Raw genomic sequence first — 17,330 nt, 5'->3', positions numbered from 1 at the left:
CATGGTACAGAGTGCTTTGAAGTCCTGCCCTGGGCCTGGGAATGGAGTCTGGACACATGTGATAGGCTTTTCATCCTTGTTGCTTCTGCCCTGTGGCAATTGGGGATTTACTGGATGAAAATGGGTTTTCTTGTTACTAAATTTAAACTGCAGAATATCTCCAAGCTATGAAAATAATTCTGTATGCGTGCACCTGTGGGTTAGAACACTCATTCTAACCGACACGAGGAAATTATCTCATGAAGACTTTACCTGGTGTGATATTCTTATGAGTGAATGAATGAACACCTTTTGTTTCTCTACTTTGCACTCACAAGACTCATTCTTTCACATTAGTGGTTGTCAACCAGGGGTGATTTTTCCCCCTCCAGGAGACAACTGCCAGTGTCTGGAGACAGTTTTGGTTGTCACAATTCGGGGAGGGAGTGTTACTGGCACCTAGAGGATAGAGGCGAGGAATACTGCTAATCGTCCTACAACGCACAGGACAGCCCCCACAAAAAAGGATTGTCCCACCTAAAACGGCAGTAGCACTGAGATTCAGAAATTTTTAGATAAGCAATTTACTGTGGCAGTATATCCCCACGAGGTGGCGGTACAGCCTCCTGCTGCCAGGTTAAACTCAAACTATAGTAATTCACCCTGAGCAGTTGATTGTAATAGCAAATCTATTCTCTTTTTCAAAAAGTACACTTGAATGTTTTTTACATTACAAAAGTGAAACATTCTTTGTGACAGATTCAAATAGTATACTGTAGAAGTGTATAAGTAAAAGAAAGGGGTTCCTGAGTTCCCCCTTCACAAATCCTACCCTTTAGAATTGATGTGTATCTTTTTAGATTCTTTTCTTGTGCGTGTGTATGTACGCATGCATAACTAGTAGTGTACTGTTTTGTTTTTCAACTCACTTATAACTTTCAACATTATACTGTAGACATCTTTAAAAATAATTTAGAAGTATCTCATTTTTTAAATGGATGCATTGTGTTCTGATGTATGGATGTCCTATAATTTCTATATATTCTTATTAATGGGCATTTGGGTTCTTTCCAGTTTTTTTCCTGATACAGGCAATTCAGTGGTCATGCCGCTATTTCCGTAGGATAGATTCCTGGAAATGTGAGAGCTGGGTCAGAGTACATTTAAAATATTGATGAATTGGCTGTACTAGTTTATACTCTAACAGTGTAGCAGAGTGCCTTTTTCTCTCCCTAACATTGGATACTGTCAAGATTTTATTTTTAATATATATTTTATTATATTTCATTCTTAATAATGTTGAATGTCTTTTCCTATGTTTATTTTTTCTGTGTTTATCAGTTATTTGTAGTTCTTCCATGAATTGCCTATTCATTTCCTTTTTCCATTTTTATTGGATTGCTTTCTTTTTATCAATTTGGAGTAGCTCCTTATACATTTTGCTTATTAATGCTTTGAAGTTTCTTTTTGAATATGGGGTAAGTTAAGGATAACATAGCTAGCCAATGGAACTAACTGTCCTTATTGAATAATTCCTCCCTTTCTCACTGAGTTGAAATATATACATATATGAGTCTGTTTTTGGACTCTGTTCCATCTAATGCTGTGCTAGTTTCACAGTGTTTTATTTATTGTGGTTTGTAGCTGGTTGGTGAAGAAGAATGGGAAAAATGTTAGGCGGTGTGTTTTCATGTGCAAAAGCCTAGAGATAGGAGAAAACAGCAAGGGAGTGAAGGAAGGCCAGAGGCTAAGGAAGGAACGAGGACATGAGGAGGAGGGGGAATGAGGGGGAATGATGCTGGAGCACAGATGGGGCTCAGATCATACAAGACCCCATGGGCCATTTTCAAATTTGGATCTTTATTCTTAGAGCCATGGTAAGATTTTAACCAGAGAAGTGACATGATCAGACTTACATTTTTTGAAGCTTTCTTTGGACTTCTGCTTCTGGCTATGATGGAGTAACTGGTACTAGGCTAGCCCTCCCACCATAAACTGCTATACAACATGACAAAATAGATGAGACAATATTTTCAGGCAGTGGACAATAGGTCGCACAAAACTACTGATCCCAGACAGAGGGAACCTCATGAGGTGAACCCCATGATCACCCAACTTTCTGTCTTAGAACTACTCCCAACCATGGCACAGATAGCTGGAGTCCATGTAGAGCACAGTGGTCCCACTGAGTGGAGGATATGGAGATCGGGGTTCAGAGCAGCGGAAGCAGACAGATAGTGTGGGGTGAGATACAGAGAGGAGGGAGTTGTATAAGAGCGTCCACAAGTACATGGATAAGTCCCTTGTAAGTCAAAGGTTGAGAAGCAAGCTGAATGTGAGCTAGGTGGGATCACTCAAGAGTTACGAGATAGCGGCTACTGTGGGATTGAGAGTAGAACAGTGTCATGGTGGGATCCTGGGACATACAAAGGACACTGGGAAAAACCAAGGAAATCTGAGTAAGAATGGACTTCAGTTAATAATGTATCAATATTAGTTCATTAATTGTGACCAGCTATCATAGAGTAACATAAGATGTTAACAGTAGGGGTATTGTATACCCCTATGGTAGAAAGATTGAAGGGTCTTATGTACCCCCATTGGGTGTGGGGTATATAGGAACTCTTAAAAAAAGAGTTTGATCTACCATGGTAGAGAATTTATTCTTTCCATAGAAATGAAAGAATTCTTAGATGAAGAAGCATTCAAAGAGAAGTCAGCCAAAACATATAGGAAGAAGAAAGTCATAGATATATATCAGGAAGTTAATTGATTAAATATTCTCTCTGGGGAAAAAAAAAAAGCTACTTCTTGCATCTTACACAACTGCACATGTACATTTTTTGCTGGAAAACCATCAGAAGTCCCATTTTGTCACTTAGAATGTTATAAAGTCAGGTACTCCAGATTTGAGATATAATGAAATTAATAATTTTTACTGTTGTTGTCAAGTACATTCTTAAGTGAAACTGGCTTCTTTTTAAAATTTATTTTCAATTTTTGAGTGTGTGGAAAAGTACAATGACTGCTAGCACAGTTTGGTGCCACTGCTTTGATATGTGTGCTGAGGCCCCAGCAGTTTTACTCACTATTGCTCCTGCATCATTGCACAAATGACAATATGGTGAAAAAGGCAAAGAATACTCAAGTATTATCATGAAAATAGTTTTGACCTCGCACATCTCTGAAAGGGTCTCAGCGAAGCATCAAGGGTCCACAGATCATGCTTTTAGAACCACTGGGTTAGCAACAGGTACCTGGAGTTTATGTAAGACGAAGGAAAGCAAGCCTCTACAAATACTTTATGCTGTTAGACTTATCCCATTCATAAGCCTATTAGTTCTGCTCCATCCCACCCACCCCCACCAAGGCAGAGATTATTAGACAGAATAAAAAGCAAGACTTGCTTACATGATGTCTATAAGAGATGCATTTTGAATATCAAGAGCCAGGTAGGCTGGTTAAAGGATGGGGAAAAGATAATATCAAATAGCCCAAATGTAGAACAAAACCAAATGCTCATCAGTGGGGTAATGGGTAAACAGGCTTGGCTATAGAAATAGCATGGAATGCTACTCAGCAATGAAAACAACAGGCTACTAATACACACCATGACATGGGTGAATCTCATACATGTTTTATTGAGTGAAATAAGCCAGACACAATAGTGCCTACTGTATGTTTCCATTTATATGACGTTCCAGAACAAGCAAAACTAATTTATAATGATGAAAATCAGATTCTTAGTTGCCTGGAACCAGGCATGGTAGAAAGATTGAATAAGAGGGCATGAGGGAGCTTCCTGGGTGCTGCAAATATTCTCTATCTTGATTGGGTGGTGGTTACCAGCATGGAGTTATTTGTCAAAACTCATTCACCTGGACACTTAAAATAGGTGAATTTTATTGCGTGTAAATTATACCTCAATAAAGTTGAGGTAAAAAAGCTTTCTCTGAGGGTGGGTACAGTGGCTCACGCCTGTAATCCTAACATTTTGGGAGGCCAAGGCAAAAGGATCACTTGAGACCAGGAGTTCAAGTCTAACTTGGGCAATATAGTGAGACCCTATCTCTAAAAAATAAAAATAAATAAATACATAAATGAAAAGCTTTCTCTGGATGCAGAATGGAGAATGGATTGGCAGAAGCAATGAGTAGATGTAGGAATTCTAGTGTGGAGCCTATTGCCATAATCCAGGTGAGAGACAATGATGGCTTGGACTCTAATAATGGCAGTGGAAATATAAAGGGTAAAGGGTTTGGAGATGTGTGAGATGTAAAATGGTGATGGGATGGACATGGGTTGTGAGGGAAAGAGTGGAGGTAGGGATGCTCCCTGGGTTTCTGATTTGTAGTCTAGTTGGGTTCTGGTGGCAATCTCTGAGAAAAGAACCATGAGGAGGGTCAAATTTGTTGTGGTGGGATCTGGGAAGGCCTTACGTTTAATTTTGGATGCATTAGATTCAAGGTGCCTGTGAGAAAGTCAAGTCTTTATACTTAGAAAGTAGTTGGATATACAGGTCTGAAAATTGAGCTGAGACATCAGTTTATGAGCCATAAACAGGTGGTAACTGAAGTCGTAGGAATGGATGAGCTCATCTAGGAAGAGAGACTAGGTTGGGAAGAAGAAGTGATCTTGGGTTGAACTTCAAAGAGCCTCTCACCTTTTCAGGCAGAGGAAGAGGAATAAGAAAATTGGACTGAAAACTAATGGCCACCGAGATGTGGGCAGCCAGGAGAATGTGTTATCACTTGAATGTTACCCATTCATTATTTGGTTTCCTGATACATTATGTTGTTTCCTTTCCTTTCGTTTCCTTTCCCTTTCCCTTTCCCTTTCCCTTTCCCTTTCCTTCCCTTTCCCTTCCTTCCCCTACCTTTCCTTCCCCTTCTCTTCCTTCCCCTTCCCTTCCTTCCCTTTCCCTTTCTTCACCTTCCCTTCCTTCCTCTTCCCTTCCTTCCCCTTCCCTTCCTTCCCCTTCCCTTCCTTCCCCTTTCCTTTCCTGAATCTCCCACTCTCACCCAGGCTGGGGTGCAGAGGTGCCATCTCGGCTCACTGCAAGCTCCACCTTCCAGGTTCGCACCATTCTCCTGCCTCAGCCTCCAGAATAGCTGGGACTACAGGTGCCCGCCGCCACCCCCGGCTAATTTTTTGTATTTTTATTAGAGACAGGGTTTCACCGTGTTAGCCAAGATGGTCTCGGTCTCCTGACCTTGCGATCCAGCCACCTCGGCCTTCCAAAGTTCTAGGATTACAGGCGTGAGCTACCGCACCCGGCGTTGTTTTCTAACTTAGAATCTTACAGTAACCCCAACAATCAGACAAAACAGATAGTACTCTAATTTTACAGGTGAAGAAACTTGAGTCTCTGCAGGCAGATGGCTTCTAGTGAGTGTCAGGCAAATGGCTGAGCTGAGAATCAGCCCAAGTCTTCTGACTCCTAGATCCTGAGTGGCTCTGTTGGTGAAGACACTCACTGAGCCACCATAGGAGCTGTGTCAACAAACAGATTTGCTTTTACGTTACTGTTTTCTAATTATTTAAATTATGCATTGTTATTTTACAAATTAGAAAATATAGGAAAGCACAGAAAGATGACTACCTACAATGATTTCATGCAGACACCCAACATTACCATTTTTATCTCTTCCTGGTGTGTACATTTACACGTACATACACTTAAAGCTCTTCTTTTGACATAGTTGGGCCCGTAGTGTACAATCCACTCTACAGCCTTTTTAAAACTACTTAATGTGATCCTTTTGTCATGCCATTAAATAATGAAAAGTTGGTTTTCAGTGAGTTGTATAGCAGCAGCTTAGAAAAGCAAATAATAAAACTTTCCAGGAGCAAACACACCCTGTTGAGCAGGTGGTTTACAGTACCACCCAACTGCCTATGCCATTTTTTATTTATTTTTTGAAGTGGAGTCTCACTCTGTTGCCCAGGGTGGAGTGCAATGGTGCCATCTCTGCTCACTGCAACCTCCACCTCCCAGGTTCAAGCAATCCTCCCACCTCAGCCTCCCAAGTAGCTGGGATTACAGGCGCATGCTATCACACCTGGCTGATTTTTATATTTTTAGTAGAGTCAGCGTTTCACCATGTTGGCCAGGCTGGTCTTGAATTCCTGCTCTCAAGTGATCCGCCCACCTTGGCCTTCCAGAGTGCTGGGATGACAGGTGTGAGCCCCCACACCCGGCCCTGCCTGTGCCTTTTAATGTACTCTTTAATAAAGCCAAAACACCTACCTTCACTTTTTGGAATGGAGAGTGGCACAGGAAGTAAAGTCTCCAGAACACAGATTTGTCATCCCTACCACTCTGACATAACCTTGGAGGGTGTGGGTTGTGTGTCTCCGCCCAGTGTGATGTTACCCTCCCACAGATAGGCACTGAGGGATGCACGGCCCAGCTGCTCTACCACTGGCCCAAGTCTGAAGAAACATTCACAAACCTGCTAGTGAGTGACCACTGCCCTTGGATCCACCTCACAGGCATATGTTTCTAGTCTATGAGGACAGAATGAACACACTCTTCCCTAGGTTCCCAAGATGAAGCCACACCGTATTTGAAAGATGTAGCTACCAGTATCTCTACTCTCAACTGAGGGAAACAAAACCAATAGGTCAATATAGATGTCAAGAGAGGCACCAAGCAGAAGCCTTCCAACCCAACACAGATTGAGAAGCCACATAGTCAAGTCCGGCGTGGCAGGGGGAGCACACTTGCTCTAGAAGTCATTGGAAATAGTGTTTCCTGGTTCTTGGTCGGGGCAGCAGATATAAGACACATCATGACATTGATACCGTGACAGGAGCCACGTCACTCAGGAAGCCTCCCCGAGGCGCATTTTCCAGGATGTAGTCTGTCTAGCTCTGAGACGCTAGAGCCGATGGGTCCTGCTGGGGAGAGAGCGCAGATCTTTTTTTTTTTTTTTTTTTTTTTTTTGAGACAGAGTCTTGCTCAGTCGCCCAGGCTGGAGTGCAGTGGCGCAATCTCCGCTCACTGCAAGCTCCGGGCCTCCCGGGTTCCCGCTATTCTCCTGCCTCAGCCTCCCGAGTAGCTGGGACTACAGGCGCCCGCCACCTCGCCCGGCTAGAGAGCACAGATCTAAACAGAACAGGGCGTGTGTGGCCACAGGTCATCTCTGTCTGGATCACATCAGTGTTTTGCCCACCTTTGTTGTCATTCAAACTCCTGACCTTAAGTGATCCGCCCACCTCGGCCTCCCAGAATGCTAGGATTACAGATGTGAGCCACCATGCCTGGCTGGCTTTGACTACTCTCACTCTCCTCCAGCTCTCATATTTACTTCTGTGCTTTACAAATTCTGTAACCAGTTGTGGCCAAACCTGATGCTGAATAGATTCATACTTTTTCAGCTTAACCCAAGCCTAGGTTCCCTAAGGCTACATCCAGTCCTACTACATGCTCTGTTTTGAGTTTCACCTATGCCCGCTTCTCTGCCCTAGAAGAGAAGATGGGATCACCTGTGCTGCTTCTTCAGCCTTAAAATGGATTTCTTGCCCTTTTCTCCCTTTTTAAGTATCAGTGTATGAAATCCACCTGTACCACCCTTTCTGCCGTACAGCCGCTACTGTGTCTGGCTCCTGGAACCTGTTCTGCTTTCATAGATGATCTCGGAAGCAAATGTTAACTTCATTTTTAAACCCCATCTTAGCGGATGTGTTGCTGTGGTCTGCTTGTATTTACCACGGGGCCTGTACACACCACGTGTGGTTTTAATCAAACACAGTGCCCTCATTTGTGGCCACATGGGAGACCCATAACCCGATATAGCATCCTGGGCTGATGACAGCACTGCATCTGACCAGACACGGGATTGACCCAGGGGTGGGTAAGCGGAGGGAACGGGATCGGCCAGAGTTCTTTCATGGCATTCATTGTATGGAGACCAGTAGGGACAAGGTCCTTTCCCGTTTTGGACCCCAAGCTGTAAGGAGACAGTTTGGGCCGCTATTTGGCATCTTTCTTGGCACCTGGAGAGAGTATATCATTTAGGATGCTTCCGGCTGGAGCAATAAGGACACATTATCTTATATGACTTAAAGCCTGAAAACAAGCAGTTTAGATAGTTTAACAGCTCAACAGTGTCCCTAGGGCTCTTTCCGTTTTTCTGTGTCTTTAACCTCAGCTTACTGACCTAGTCCTCACGTTGGTTCTCATGATTCACAGAAGGCCTCTGCAGCCTGAGAAGCAAAAATATCAGTCAAATTAGAAGGGAAGGTGGAATTCCAGAGATATTGTAAATATAGGACTGGCAGCTGTGCTCTTCGTGGGCAGGGCTTGTGTCATATTCTATACTTATTTTGTGACCTCCACAAATAAGTATCTAGTGTTCAGCATCTAATGGATGCAGAATAAATAATGAATAAATGAAGCGATCCTGAGTGGAGAGGAGAGTGCCATGTGCGAATGTTTTCCAAGTTATTTGCCAGGCCAGGCCAGACTCTGGGACAAATGGACATATTCAGAGGGCACTTGGGTGGTTGGGAAAGAGTTAAAATGAGGGAAGATGTTTCAGGAGAAAGAATAAATGCCAGTTCCCGAGGGGGTATTGTGCCCTGGTCCTCCTCTCTTGAGGAGGAGAAGGCTCCCAAGAGGACAGAGCTGAAGGTCGGTTAGGAACTGAGGGTTCACAGCCCAGCTTCTTCACCACCAGCCCAAGTCTAAAGAAACTCACAAATCTGCTAGTGAGTCACCACCTCCCTCTCTACTGAGCAACTGTAAGATACTTAGGAGTAGCCCTGCCCTATCCCAGAATTAGCCAGAATGTCCCCACATAGCCTACCAAGACCATTTCTGGCCCTGAAATCACCAGTGTGCATTTGAAGTCTGACTCCACTATATATCATGGCTTTGGGCCAGTTACCCAATCTCATTAAGTTACTGTTTTTTCATCTGTAAAACCCTGTCTCATGGAGATAATGTATTCCCGGCTTAGCACAGTCCCGCACAGAATGGGTAGTCAGCTATGATGGTGCTGGTGGTGGCGGCAGCAGTGGCAGGTTTCAAAGGCAGATCTGCTCTCAAGCTCGAGACAACACATGAATGAAAATCACAGCTTTGTGCTAGAAATGCTCTTTGATTGGGAGTTGAGGCTGGCATGTTCTAAGGGTCTAACTACGGGAAAGATGAAATTTAAGAACTGAAAACCAAGAGATTCAAAATAGAATGTGTGCGATGTGTGTAAATAGTAGAAGAAACGGGTGAGTATCATGAAGTTTAAAGAAAGCCCAGTGAAGTAGTGGTAAGGAATATGGGACTCATGAAAACTGGAGGGACTCAGGAGCAGCCACTTCCTATCCCAGGATCCACAAGAAGGTCCCCCTCAGTACCTTTTTTAGCTTTGGAATCACAAGTGTGCATTTAAATTCTGACTCCATCGTTGGGAGTCAAATGGGAGTCCCCATTTCTGACTCCTCATGGAGAAAGAGGCTGGTTTTCCAAATATCTCTTTTAAGAGCTGAGGACACTCCATCAATGTTCTTTTCATACATCATCAGCTTAAATTTGCGAAAACTTCTTCATCCCTGAAACAGTTACCACTGGCCGGCAGGCTGCAGTAACCAAGTCTGGTGCAGATAAACAGAGCCCATCCTGGGAGCTGGAGTGCATGGATGTTGGAGGGTCATGTTTTCTAAACTGTGGAAGAAAAAACAGAAAGCTATATTCTTCCAGGAGGTATTTAGAACAGAGGTTGAGTTTGGGATTCAGATGCCTGCGCCTGTGTAGTGCACTTGCGGGACACCCCAGCAGGGGCCTCCTAATAGAAAACGCATCCTGAGAGAAGGAGTTAAGTATAGGCTTAGCTACACCTCAGAATTTCAGGGTCAGAGTGGGAAAGTGGTTCTAAGTAGGCCAGAATCTATCACTAGGATCTGCTCTCAAGCCAGCTTCCGTGGCATCGTGGAGCTTAAGGGAGAAAAGGCGCTCTGAGTAAAGAGAGAATGAGCAGTTTCCGTAACATTGGAGGGACACATTGTACCAGGCATCCTTGCTCTGGGCTTCGTCTCACAAACAGAATATATTATACTTCATTACCAGGCAACCTGGGCACCGTTTGGACTGCAGGGCATCAGAGGCAGCCATGGTAGGAGAAGAAGGTGCCCAGTGGAAGACAGTGCTCCAGGGACTCCAAGAAACGCTGAGAGGAGGGGTCGGGCAGGTCCAAGACCCTTGCTTAGTACATAGGGACAGGAGCTGCGAAATAAGAATGTTGCCTATAAATGTGACACGCTTCTGGGGAAGTTGGGGTTTTCTTACATTTTAGAGAGAGGAGGGTGATCCTTGGCCAGTGTCTTGTCTCACAGCTTAAGAGAACTCACTGGAAGGAGCCTTCAGCTTCTCAAATCCTGCTGTGTTTGTGCCTATAATATGATTAGCATGCAAGTTTCTTTGCATTTGCATGATGTGTTCACTTTCATTTTCTCACAAACTGTAAGGTTTTTGTAAGGTTATTGGAGCAGATATTACATCCCCATTTTAGAGAAGGAAACAGATTCAGAGAGGTAAGCTACCTACCAAGGTCACACAGCTAAAAGGTGCTGGGATCAGGACTCCGACCACTTAACACTTCTAACTCCAGATTTTCTTTCTGACCATAACAGGAGCCCTCTATAACATATACCATTTACCAAGTCTTCTGATTAATATGGCTGTTTCCTTCCTACTAAAACACTCTTGGCAAGGCAGTGGTTATTTCGCTGTCACGGAGGCAATATCCCCTCTGTGTTCCCTTTTTTTTTTTTTTTTTTTTTTTTTGAGACAGAGTCTTGCTCTGTCACCCAGGCTGGAGTGCAATGGCGCGATCTCGGCTCACTGCAAGCTCCGCCTCCCGGGTTCACGCCATTCTCCTGCCTCAGCCTCCTGAGTAGCTGGGACTACAGGTGCCCGCCACCATGCCTGGCTAATTTTTTGTATTTTCAGTAGACATGGGGTTTCACCATGTTAGCCAGGATGGTCTCGATCTCCTGACCTTGTGATCTGCCCACCTCGGCCTCCCAAAGTGCTGGGATTACAGGTGTGAGCCACTGTGCCTGGCCCCTCTGTGTTCTTTTGAGCATTCTTGCTGCTTTCTTTGCTTCCTGAGTTTATGCACATGCTTGGAGGAGGGCTGCCTCTCATCCCAGGAAACCCACATACAGATATTAGGCTTCCTCCACGCAGACAATCAGGGTATAGAAATATGGAGTGTTTAACCATCTGGTTTTCAGCAGGGAGGTGGAAATCAAAACCATTTGAGCAAATGAGTGTCCCAGGGGAAGTGGAATGAAGAATTGAGCTTCAGTGGCTGCTGAGACATAAGCCATCCATAGGGGATTTGGCTGAGGCCGACTATGTTATTTATAAAGAAACCGGCTCGTCCTCTGGCCCTGGCCACAGCAATCGAGGGAGGGGCACATTTTTGGCCCTTGAATGAACAATGTTTTTTCCTTCCTTTGTTGAGAGATCTAGGTCAGCCGTCCTTACTTATTGTTTAAAAAAAAGAAAAAACAAACCTCTCAGTAAATATTGGGAAGGTGAAGGGTGGAGGGGATGGTTTCCTGAGATTCCTTCCAACACTGAAGGGCTACACCTCACTAGTAAAAGCAAGAGGACCCTCACCCCCACCCTGTAACTTGTTGCTACCTGAAGGTGTCTGTCCGCTTGCCTACCTGTGTGCTCCTGTCGAGCAAGCCCAGCCTGCCCCGCCCTGGCCATTGGCCTTGCTGAGCTGCTGAGCTGCTTCTCTCAGTGCCCTGGAGGCGTTCACACCTGGCCTGAGATAAGTCTGCCCTTTTCGAAGGTGAGTACGGCTCCCTGGAATGTGTGGTATCCCAGCAAATAGCAAGATTAGAGGTGCCCATTTTGACTGGGAGCTGGACAGCTGCCCAAGTTCTAGAAAACCAACAGTGCTGAAACAACAATTGGCTCAGGGCCTCAGGGGAGCCGGCCTGGGAAACCATCTCCTGTCCCAGGACAAGAGAACTGTTGTTACAGATTTTTTAAAGATTTACTTCATTTATTATGTGTAGGTTGTTTTGACATTTTTAGGCAAAACCCATAAAGGTAACTAGAGTTAGATTTGTGTGATTATTTGGGTTACATACCAATGTTACAGTTATTACAGAGGTTGATATGGAGGTTCAACAAAGCATCGTTCAAACGTGCTATGTGCCGCATAAAATGTCACGCCCTTGTGTCTGGAATTTACTGAAGGTCATTTGAGATGTGGTCAAATTCTTGAGCTCTCCATTTCCAGGGCATTGCAGACTCCCCCAAGTAGGTTTCTAGGTGGTCCAGCTGCTAATTCTGGCCCCGTAAGCTTGGGTGGTCTGAGAAGTGATCAAAGTGGTGCCTGTGCACCACAGCCACACCCCACTGGAAGACAAAAGAGAACCCTAGAACTGCCCAGGACTGGCCTTCAGAGGCTTAGGGGAGAAATGACTGTGCTGCACCTCCTTAACTGGCAGATGTCTGTCGCTGAGGGCACAGTTGAAGCTGACTTCGGTGTTTTCTTCATCCAGTAGTGGGGTCCTTCAGGCTGTGTGCCAGGTACTGAGCTGGCGGTCTCGTCTTCTGTACCAACAGGTGTGTCCTCCTGTCTTTGTGAAGGGAAGGCACGTGCAGTGCCCTGGGACAGCCCCTCCTTCTTGGGGAGGAGCCGTCATCACAACAATCATGTCCTGAGACTAGGAGCAACAGCCCTTAGTGTCTGTAATCCGCTGTTCTTCTCACCTTTATTTTGTTCCTTTGTTAGTGGTAATTAATTACCAAAGTGATCCAAGAGGCCATCTTATTTTAGGAGAAAGACAGGGCTGGAGACCAGTTTGCTGATAGTGACCCCAAACCAGAAAGTTCACTGGGCCCGCACCTCCAGGTAAGCCAGGAAAATTCTGGGCTGGTTTCTGGAGGAGTGATGCGACTTCCAGCTCAGTGGTTCTCAGACTTTGAGATTTTACGAGAAAAATTGCAGAGTGAATTTGGAGGACTGACTTAGATGTCGCTGTTCCAGACATTCCCAGTCCTATACTCATTGCTATTATTTCAGAAAAGATAAGACCTTTAATTTCAGAAAAGGGGGAGGATATAAGCTCAATAAAGTACAGTCCCATAAATCAATCAAATTCAGGGTTACGATCAGTTTATTATTTTTATTTCTCTCAGTCTGATGGGCTGATTTTTCTTGAAGTCGAGTGGACAAATATTACCTGTGTTTGTGAGTCATAGCTCTGCGTGACTCAGCAGAGGTACAAATGAAGAAAAAAATCCAGTGAGATTTCTGAAGAGACAAATGAAAGGCTGCTTTTGCTTAGCAAAAAAAAAGAAAAAAAAAAAAAAAAAAAAAAGCTTGGATGGCTTTTTTAGCCAGAAACTGCTAGAGAGAGTCTTTGGGTTAAGAAAACTCTTCTTCCTTGAGTTAACCTAGAGTCCTCAGAGTGATGGCCTTAAACCCCTAAACCAGGAGGGGTCCTGTTGGCAGGCATTGCTTATATCCTTTCAGAGGACATAACTTTCAGAGTTTGTCCATTGGTGGGATTATTTGTCACAGACCCAATGGGGTGAAAGCTGAATAATTACCTGCCTACTACCAATTGCCTACCACATCTCTTGGTAGCGTTTGAGTCATCAGAATTCGTGGTGGGGATTCCTCCCTCAATTCCGGAAAGGAATCCCGAACCACACCTTGACCTCACATTCCTAGTGGTAGGTTTGGTTTAGGAAAACAGAATATCTAGGTGAAGTTACATTTGTTTTGTGAAGACAAGAGAGACACTTCATTTTATGCAAGAGAGACTTCATTTTAGCCCCTGAATGCTTGGGGTTAAGAGGAAGCCAGTGATGTCCAGTCAACACCTGATGAACCTGAGACATTTTTTCCACCGGGCATTTAAGCAAGCTGTAGGTAAAGTCAGAGAGAGGATTCTCAATTCATAAATTTGGAGGTTGGGATTTCTGTTGAATGCAAACTCCAGGTGTGAGGAAGGAAACTCAGACATGTGCTATGATATGAATGAACCTGGAGGACATTACGCCCAGTGAAATAAGCCAGTCACAAAAAGACAAACACTGTATGATTTCACTTCTGTGAAGTGCCTCCAGTAGTCAAAATTATAGACAGAAGTAGAATGGTAGCTTCCAAAGGCTGGAGGGAGAGAGGGAATGAGGAGTTATTGGTTAATGGCTACAGTTTCAGTTTTGCAAGATGAAAAGAGTTGTGGAGATAGATAGTGCTGATGACTGCACAACAATGTGAATGTACTTAAAGCCACCGAACCATACACTTAAAATGGTTATAATGAGCCAGGCACAGTGGTGTGCACCTGTAATTCCAGCTACTCGGGAGGTTGAGACGGGAAGATCACTTGAGCCCAGGAGTTCAAGGCTGCCATGAGCTGTGATTGCACCACTGCGATCTAGCCTGGGTGACAGAGGGAGACCCTATCTCAAAAACAGGCAAACAAACAAAAAACCCAGTCTGAGCAACATAACAAGATCCTGTCTTTTAATAAAAACAGTTAAGATGGTAAATTTTGGCTGGGTGCGGTGGCTCAAGCCTGTAATCCCAGCACTTTGGGAGGCCGAGACGGGCGGATCACAAGGTCAGGAGATCAAGACCATCCTGGCTAACCCGATGAAACCCCGTCTCTACTAAAAAATACAAAAAACTAGCCGGGCGAGGTGGCGGGCGCCTGTGGTCCCAGCTACTCGGGAGGCTGAGGCAGGAGAATGGCGTAAACCCGGGAGGCGGAGCTTGCATTGAGCTGAGATCTGGCCACTGCACTCCAGCCTGGGCAACAGAGCGAGACTCCATCTCAAAAAAAAAAAAAAAAAAAAAGATGGTAAATTTTATGTTATTTGTATTTTATGTTAGGTGTATTTATGTGTATTTTATCACAATTAAAAATAAAAATAAATCCAGGTGTGGGTGGTGACCATAGGGTAGGTGGCAAGCATTTAGAAGCTAGATGCAGTAGCTCACACTTGTAATCCCAGCACTTTGGGAGGTTGTGAAGGGAGGATTGCACGAGCTCAGGAGTTTGAAACTCGCCTGGGCAACATAGTGAGACCCCATCTCCACAAAATTTTAAAAATTTACAAATTAATGAAATTAAAAAAAAAAATTTACAAATTAGCCGAGTGTGGTGGAGGACTTGTAGTCCCAGCTACTTGGGAGGCTGAGGGCTGAGGTGGGAGGATTGCTTGAGCCTGGGAGGTTGAGGCTGCAGTGAGCTGTGATTGCACCACTACATTACAGCCTGGGAGACAAAGTTTTGAGACCCTGCTTCAAAAAACAAAAACAAAACCAACCAAACAAAAAACAAAAACAAAAACCATTCAGAGGTAGAACATTCTGAGAATGACAGAGTTGGGGTAGAGGGAGAGGCTGGGAGCCAGAAGCGTAAATCTGCCACTAAGGGAAATGACTGAGAGGCTGTAGAAGACAGTCAGGAAGAGAGGAGGGGTGGTCTTTTGGGGCACATAAGGGGAGCAGGTTTTGCAAAGGGGCTGGGGAGGGGCAATGGTCTAGATGTTGTGATGGGGGCTGAGGGGGACTCCCATCCCACCTAGGCATAGGAGATGAGAGAAGGAGCTACACGGTTGAGAGGTGGCAGGAGAAATTGTCTTTGGGGGACATTCAAATGTTGGTTAAGACAACAGGCAAAGCAGAATCTAAGGAGAGACAGAATATCAAGATGCCCCAGGGCTGCTTGGGAGCAAAGTGGGGTGGTGGCTGTAGAGCCTTTGAAGTAATAGGGAATTTGAGTTCAGAAGAATCATGTGACTTTCTAGCCTCAATATTTGGGTGCCGGAGGTTTGAGCATGGGCATTTGAGGCTTGATGGGATGTGTCACAGTCCCTGGAAGCAGGATCAGAGCTTGGGCCTAGTGGTATTCTGCTTCGAGGGTTGGCATTATAGGGGACTTAGAAGTTGTGGTGAATTCTGTGGTCCCAGAGGGCTGGAGACCAGCCTCCAGAGGGGCCACCACTCCCAATCCCATGCCCCTGCCAGACATCCCAACCTGAGCATGATGCCATCTCCCAGTGAGCTCGGACATTCTCTTAGACCCTGCCACAACAAAATTCCTCAGAGAACCAAACTAGAAATCGATTTACCGGCCTTGACTTAGGACAACATACTCATTTCATGGACAAGGAAACTAAGGTTAAGAGAGGACACAGGCTGGGCGTGGTGTTTCACACCTGTAATCCCAGCACTTTGGGAGGCTGAGGCGGCAGATCACGAGGTCAGGAGATTGAGACCATCCTGGCTAACACGGTAAAACCTCGTCTCTACTAAAAATACAAAAAATTAACCAGGCATGGTGGTGGGTGCATGTAGTCTCAGCTACTCGGGAGGCTGAGGCAGGAGAATAGTGTGAACCCGGGAGGCAAAACTTGCAGTGAGCCGAGATCACGCCACTGCACTCCAGCCTGGGCGACAGAGTGATACTCCGTCTCAAAAAAAAAAAAAAAGAGGGGACAAATGATTGGTGCAGGCCAGGCCAGGGCCCACATTCCCATTTCCTGTTTTCCACACAGCTATGGAATGTCTGCTAACTCAGCACTTCAGTGGGGCATTGATGAAGGGCTGAGCACTCCCATGAACTGCTCTGAAAGGGTTAGCCATAGAGAAGCAGGTATGAAACAATTCATGAGAGAAGAAAGGGTGGGAATGAGATAGGGAGGGAAAGAATGAGGAAGAAGTGAGCCACGTGGAAACCCAAGCAGACTCTATGCCTTCTGATTTCTACTGAAGCTGTAGAAAGAGCCAGGCAGGGCAACTACCTTTTCTTCCCCCTTCTCGGAGAGATCGGAGGCCCTGTGGCATGCAGGTGGACCAGTTTGGCCTCCAGTACCAGGTCACTCTGAAAAGGGGATTAAAAGTTAAGCACACTTGTCCGTTAATACTGGAGAAAACACTGACAATGGTCTGGACTGGGAGTAGCCAGTCCTGGCTGGAGACATGAAAACCATGTAATTAAATTCCAGAACTCTGATAGAAGCCTGTGTGACTTTGTGTGGTCTGAAAAGCTACTTTTTTTTTTTTTTTTTTTCAATTTTTAAGAAGGACCCAAAATATAAGGACTTCAATGACAGGACAGCCATTCATCTTTCCGCATCTCATAGTGCTGTGGGATAATTAAGGAATCAGAGAGACTGAGGGGTTGAGGAGGATACTTATTTATTATTTAGGTGCACTGGCCCAGTCAGATTAACATCCAAAAAGACTGAGCCCTGAACAGAGTCCGGTTACCTTTTAAGCATTTTGTGGGGTGTGGGGAGATCTGTGCAGGGGGAAGCATATTACAGATGCAAGAAACAAAGACAGTTATTCAATTAA

This window comes from Macaca mulatta, chromosome 16 (genome assembly GCF_049350105.2).
Source record: "Macaca mulatta isolate MMU2019108-1 chromosome 16, T2T-MMU8v2.0, whole genome shotgun sequence".
In the NCBI taxonomy this organism is placed as follows: domain Eukaryota; kingdom Metazoa; phylum Chordata; class Mammalia; order Primates; family Cercopithecidae; genus Macaca; species Macaca mulatta.
The sequence above is the reverse complement of the archived record's forward strand: the minus strand, read 5'-3'. Positions refer to the sequence as shown.